Source organism: Xiphias gladius, chromosome 6 (genome assembly GCF_016859285.1).
Source record: "Xiphias gladius isolate SHS-SW01 ecotype Sanya breed wild chromosome 6, ASM1685928v1, whole genome shotgun sequence".
NCBI lineage: Eukaryota > Metazoa > Chordata > Actinopteri > Istiophoriformes > Xiphiidae > Xiphias > Xiphias gladius.
This window is the reverse complement of record NC_053405.1, coordinates 22,580,239-22,586,879: the sequence shown is the minus strand read 5'-3', so window position 1 is coordinate 22,586,879 and position 6,641 is coordinate 22,580,239. Positions and strand designations below refer to the sequence as shown.

The 6,641-nt window shown below is 39.5% G+C and overlaps 1 long non-coding RNA gene across 1 annotated transcript; it reads right to left on the bottom strand.

Moving 5' to 3' along the window:
* Positions 1-525: 525 nt before the first annotated feature.
* LOC120791071 lies at positions 526-2,169 on the bottom strand. Its single transcript, XR_005707600.1, has 3 exons — positions 2,122-2,169; positions 1,804-2,029; positions 526-602 (listed from the first exon to the last, which is right to left on the bottom strand). It is a non-coding gene; the product is annotated as an uncharacterized LOC120791071 (long non-coding RNA).
* Between the last annotated feature and the right edge of the window lie 4,472 nt (positions 2,170-6,641).

The window sequence follows — 6,641 nt, the reverse complement described above, 5'->3', positions numbered from 1 at the left end:
ACGCCGTGCAGCAAGTGGAAGTAGACTTACCATGCAGGCCTTGCAGTCCCAGACTGAGAGGGAAACTAAAGAAGGGGGATGACAGAAGAAGAAAACAGAAATAACTGCTGAGCTTGGCAGCAGTGCAGATAAAGAAGTGTGAGGGCAAAGAGATGCAAAGGAATAAATGAGACAAAGCTCTGTGGATTGGAGTGTGCAGCTGAAGAGCACAGCATGTGTTTCTGGTACATTATTACTCACCTCTAAAACACACCTCAAATATTTTACCCATACATGGACAGAGTGAGATGGTGTGTGAAGGTGTTTGATATCTGTGTGTTTGTGTTCATGAAGTCCCAGCAGGAGTTACATAGCGGTTTTAGATTTTCTGCTTCTTTGAGATGCAGACGGAGTTTGTTTTTAGAGGTACAGTATCTCCACTTCCTTCTTTTGCTCACACACAGGTCCTGATAAAAACACAAAAATCGACTAGATATGCCGTGATCACATGCACATTTATTTGCACAACCAATTCTGGAAAGGCTCCCCGAACATACACAAGTTAAAGGAGGACAGAAGATGCTTATGTAATCTCCTTCAACTCTTTAGCTGTGACTTCTGACCTAAACGAGGTGAAAGGTCACACAGATAAAAAGGGGCAAACAGTAACAAATGGCTTAGCAAACAAAACAAGCCTTGACAGTGAGCTGACCACAACTCTTCCCAAACAGTTATCTTATCTCCGAACCCCCTCCCCATCCCCAACCATAAACCACAAAACGATTTGGACACGCCAACTCATGCACATGAATCATGGCTCTGAGGTTTACTCTCTGAATCACAGAAGCGTCTGAATAAATTTCAACCACTCCACCAATCTATAAAAACAACCAACCAAAACAAAAAAAACAAGGCACTGTCAGTGGGACAACATCCATTACCTCAGCCATCGTCAAATCCTATGTACAGGTGTAAGATGGAAGGAGCTTAAACGGACTTAACAGATGGCGTTAAGTCTGCTTTTTAAAAATGTAGCCATAAAATGAAAGCTGTGTGCTAGTCTTAGACATCTAACTGACTGAAGCAAACTGTGGTATAGAGGTTTAGCAAATTTGGGCTTTGAGTGATTCCACAGAGTTTTCCTGGTAGTTTGATACTGTTCACCAAAGACAAGGTCAGGAGAGGGGCACAGCTCTTTCACTAAAATACTTTAGATGTGAAACACACAAGAGGCTTATTAAATGTAGTGTTACAGTAGCTAAAGCTATGAGAGGATTCTGTCCTCTGTGTTTTTGCATGGGGATGATTATATGAAGATTTATATTTGTACTATTGTGCAGTGTTGCAAGAAGTACTCAGGTCCTTCACTGAAGTAAAACTAATGCTACTACTACTTCTGCAGTAGCAGTTTTGGGCCTATTTCGACCTGATTTTGTCTACCTCTATTTAAAAAATGAGTAACTTTCCATATATACATAACAGAAGCATGGTTAATGGCTTAAATTGAAAGAAACTTGTAACAAAAATATGCACAAATTCCTTATTTATTGCTATGAAAATGTTGGCTTTTTGTCTGCCAGACCTCTCCCAAATGGCTAAAATGTGTTTTTCCAATATGTCAGAAAATAATGTTTATTTTTTTTTTTTTTTTAAACATAACGGCTTGGAATAAATGACGAACATATTTACACCCCTAGATACCTCTTGAAAATAACAAAGCAAGTACCCAGGAAAGGGAACTGCTCAAGGTTGTCAGTTTCAGGATCAGCAAACACTGTGTTAGCACAGGCCAATACCTCAGAGATGACTGAAACTTTCATTTACCAATGTTTAGAAGTGACCTGGTGGATGGCTAATGCCAGAGCTGCATCCTTTAGTTCCAAGCTGAAGGTTTTTTGGCAGTAAGTTAGGAGGCACTCTACAGCATTTGTCACCTCGTTTAACTCCCCACTGAAGGTCTGCCGGGTCCATTATAGTCAGATCATAGTATCAGGGCTGGCGTTAGCAGTTCAGGCAGGGAGGACCGGAGAGCAGGCACACGGGCAGGCAGCTGCAGTGAAGGAACATTAATAGGTAAAATGAAGAGGACATAGCTTATAGACAGATGGAGAAACAGGCAGACAGGTTCAGACAATGGGTTACTTCAAACAGGTAGCAGGGATATAGCGAACCACATGAAGACATAACCATATGATCTGACAACTGACTTGGAAAAACGGCTGGCATAAATACCAGGGAGGAGATCGTGGAAATGAGGAACAGGTGTGTAAATGGGCAGCGAAGCTCAGGTGATTGAAAATAGGAGACAGGTGAGCAGGTGGATCCGGCAGTCAGGTGACTGGGATAGGGAGGAAAAATTAAGGACATCTGGTGGGCGGATGGAGGGCGGCAGGAGACGGAGGCCAAATAAACATGGCTGAGACTGAAATTGTGACAGTAGGGATGGTAGGTCCAGAGGAGGGAGTGAGAGAGCCCAAAGACGAATCATGACACCTTTGATTTGGACATGGTACACTTGATTGGCAGATACTTTTATTAATTACAATACAACAGTAGCACTTATAAACTTCTACTTTCACATATTCGTAGCTTATAAGTTGCTAATATGTTTGAGACTGGCTGAGACTGATACATGTTAATGGGCAACTTGTTTCACGTGTAAACAATTTGTAAACACCGGCGTACACACACCAGGAGGCATTGCAGAAAGGTGTTAAAAATCCTCCATTACAAGTAAAAGCCCAAATTCAAAATCTTACTTGAGTAAATATAGTGAAGTATTAAAAGCAAAATGTACTTAAAGTAACAAAAGTTAAAGTACTGGCAGAACAGCCACTTTCATTTTAATACATTTTAGGATTATTATCACTGAGACATTCATGTGTGAGCTGCATTTTTGTTGTGGTTGGTAGAAGTGGAGCTGATTTTAACTACTTTATAGTGTTGGTCCATTAAATCTTCACAAATCTGATCAAGATATTTCGGTCAAAAACTTTGTCTTAAAAATTATAATGATTTATTTTGCGGTGCAGTAAGAATATTTCAAACTGTTTTTAATTTATATCAACTTGTTTAAAAATGTTCTAGAAAAGGGTGTCTGTATCTTGAAAGGCGAGAGAATAAGACAGATTGCTGCACGAGAATTTTAAAAAACTTTATTTTAACAAAATTGTTGAAAAAAAGTTGATTTAGACTGAAAACAGGTTTTTTACTTTTTTGCCTCTTTTTGGACAGTCAGTGAGGATAGAAAAAGAAAACACAGGGAGACATGGGTATGACATGCAACTGTCAGATAAATACAGTGGAGTAAAACACAAAATTTCCCTGTAAAATGTAACAGAGTTGAAGTATAAAGTAGCATAAAATGGAAATACTAACGTTTAAGTACCTAAAAACTGTGTTAAGTACAATACTTGAGTAAATGTACAGGATAGTGATGTGTGAATTTTCAGCCTTCCAAGAGTTTGGCTTTCATTTAAATTACAAGTTTCTATTGTGTGAAAAAAGATGCAATGTCAATGACATTCCAGTGTGTGTGTGTGTGTGTGTGTGTGTGTGTGTGTGTGTGTGTGTGTTTGTGTGTGTGTGTGTGTGTGTGTGTGTGTGTGTTTTTGTGGGAGACAGAGAAACAGAGGGGTGGTTCTTTTTTTTAGTTTCAGTAGAAAACATCATAGGGTTAGTCTGCAAGTGCCAACTCCCTGAAATGCCCCCAAAATTGACCAGTCCAGCAGCTGGAATACTGTCACTGTCTGCTACACTCCTCCTCATATCTGCTTAATTTCTTGGTCCAAGCAGCTCCATGTGTTGATGAGCTGTTACTACTCACTACTCACTAAAGGGCAAAATATATCAGCATGATGACATTTGCTGTGAGTACGAGCAGCAGGCTGAACGTGTTGCTAGATAATGAAAACATGCCAGACTATAACAGTCGCTCTGCTTTTTTGGATGACCTCCATCAGACAGGAAAACTCTCAGTCCAGACAATAGCTAAAACTAACCTTGTGTGAATTTATGTTTCTGTGTTCACATTCTTATAGTCATAACTTTAGCTGAGACTCTTCCAGAAAGCTGCACAAAACATGTCTTTCTGGCCTTACTTTACCTCCTGATTTACACTTTGGGTTCACAAAATGACCAGGGCAGTACTGCTGTTGTTGCATATCCAAGTTCATCCCAGGGTGTTCATTTGCCTGTCTGGTCTTCATTAAGACGCACTTGCTTTGGCCTGTACTGTTCATTATATTGTTGTGTTCTAGACAAATCTAGAGTGGCTTTAAGTGAACTGGGAATAGCTGACATCTGTATGACTGTGTGTATGTTGGACCACAACCAGAAGCCCTTCTCTGTCCCCCGACATTCGTCTCTCAGAGCTCTCAGAGAAACCCATCTTCTCTTCATCATTAATAACGACAGACAATCCTCTGAAACTGAAGAACCACATCTCTCTCTCTCTCACTCCCTCTCCCATCTCATCTATTCTTTCTCTACCTCCTTTTAACTATGTGAAAGGGCGCCTGAGTTAAGTTTCAGTGTTGGGAAAGCATGTTTATGCCAGCTCTAATTTACCACTGAGAGAACCTAGCAAGCTCAGAGAGGGAGCAGTGAGGTGAGTGTCTGAAAATTACCATGAAAACTTAACATAATGCAAAAAGACTTACAGTAAGTGAATCCAGAGAAGCACAGAGGGGTAAACATGGACATGGTTTTCCCAGGCTCTGAGTCCTAGAAAAAACAATGTTCTGGTCTCTATCATACACACAGGCATGCACACACTAAAAGAAATACATGCACACACAAATAGCGCAAAAGAAAATAACAAGTAAAATACAGTAAATGTGTTTAATGCTGAAATATCACTTTATGTGTATTGTGTTCTGCAGAGGATTGGAGTGCAAACGTCTCCTTATGTGAAGAACCATTGGTCACAGGAATGGTGAACTCATGGGGTCCGGACACAGGGACTACAGTTTCATCTAAAGCCTGAGTGATTCGGCCTCCTGCTGAGTGAAAGATAAGAAAAGCTTGTGTGTGTTTTCTTGAGTGTACATATCAACAGGAACCATCAAGTAAGCTCTTAATGGACTAATTACAAGAACGCACCAATGCTGCATTCGAAAAAATCTCAATGAGGCAGTCCTACACAACAGCCTCACACGGTTCAGAGGAATGTGTACTGACAGCCCCTCCTACTATAATAAGGCCATAAGAAGAAGGATAACCAGACCCAATTAAGAGTAAACCTCAGTCTCTGTCCGCACATTCTCCAGCTGCTCTGTGGCAAGCCGCGATTCAGACGGGAAACACTTAGTGTACGAATACTTACAGCCAAGTGGTTTCATGTGTCAGTTACAGATGGGCACATAGATGAAGAGCTCATTTTCAAAACACTATCTACAGTGTGAAAAACGGGTTTATCACGCCATAGAAATGTCCAGGATTAATTCTATTCTGGTCTCTTTTGTCACATTATTGTTAAATTTTGGTTTATTTGTCATTTTTAAAATTTAATTGTGCAGATCTGTACAGTATTCATGCCTTTGGATTCCAGGCACAGTAATCACCCATTGTGCCTGGATCAAGGTCTGAACGTAACTTAAAGAGGAAAAGGGCTCATGAGCTCATTAATTCATCTCATCATAATGTTACGTTTGCCAAGTGACTTGCCAGACGTGGGCTGATAAGCTGGATTGTGCATAGGGAATGGGACCACTTTTAACGGTGATGTGATCACTTGCGATCTAAAACAAATGAAGCCTTCGTCATCATTTTGGGGCTCCACCTCTCAGTTAGTATCCAATGATTTCACTGGATTTGTTTTTGTGCGTTCCTACTTTCTTTCTCTCCGGGGTCCTCACCAAAGTTTTAATAAAGCATCTAAGTTCTTGTTAACTTGGGTTGTCTTTCATGATTGAAACAGAAAAGGGCACATTTTTTTACAAGGTTGGCCTGACAATGGCACCATGGAGCACAACCATGTCGGTGTGAAAAATATTCTCACATGCTAATCCAAGATGTGCAAAGACCGATGTTTTCTGTAGAAAACATTCGTAAATGCTTATTGTGAACATTGTATGATTAATATAATTGAATTTTTTTAGTTAAACAAATGATTTATTAAACATTAGTTGTGAATATATTAATCATTTGCAAAAGTTTTTTCAACTGATACTCTAAACTACCTCAGCCATGATTCAATTTATTTGTGGGCCTTAAAGTATTCTACAGAAACCCATTACAAATGATCTATGCATTTATTAATGAAGCATTTACAAAACTGTCTGTAGCCTCTTAGATTGCAACAAATAACATATGTTATTTATAAATGTAAAAAAAGTTCAAAAAGAAAATCAAAAGTTTCAAATCACAGAAAACAGTCAAGAAAACCCACAGCGTTTGTATTTGGACAAATAATTATTACTTCTACATACAACACATGTTGGGAGCGGGTATATTTTTGAAACATGTGTGCCACAATGTTCTGCCACAGCCAACAGGAAGTAACAGTAAAGAAAAATGTGATTATAAAAAACGATTTTGGATGAAGCCTTACATGGCCCGTCATACAATACACGTTGTACTCATACTACTACACTACTACACTACTACTATGTGTCACTAACACACAAACAGACACAGATGGATTTCTTCTACAGTTGAAG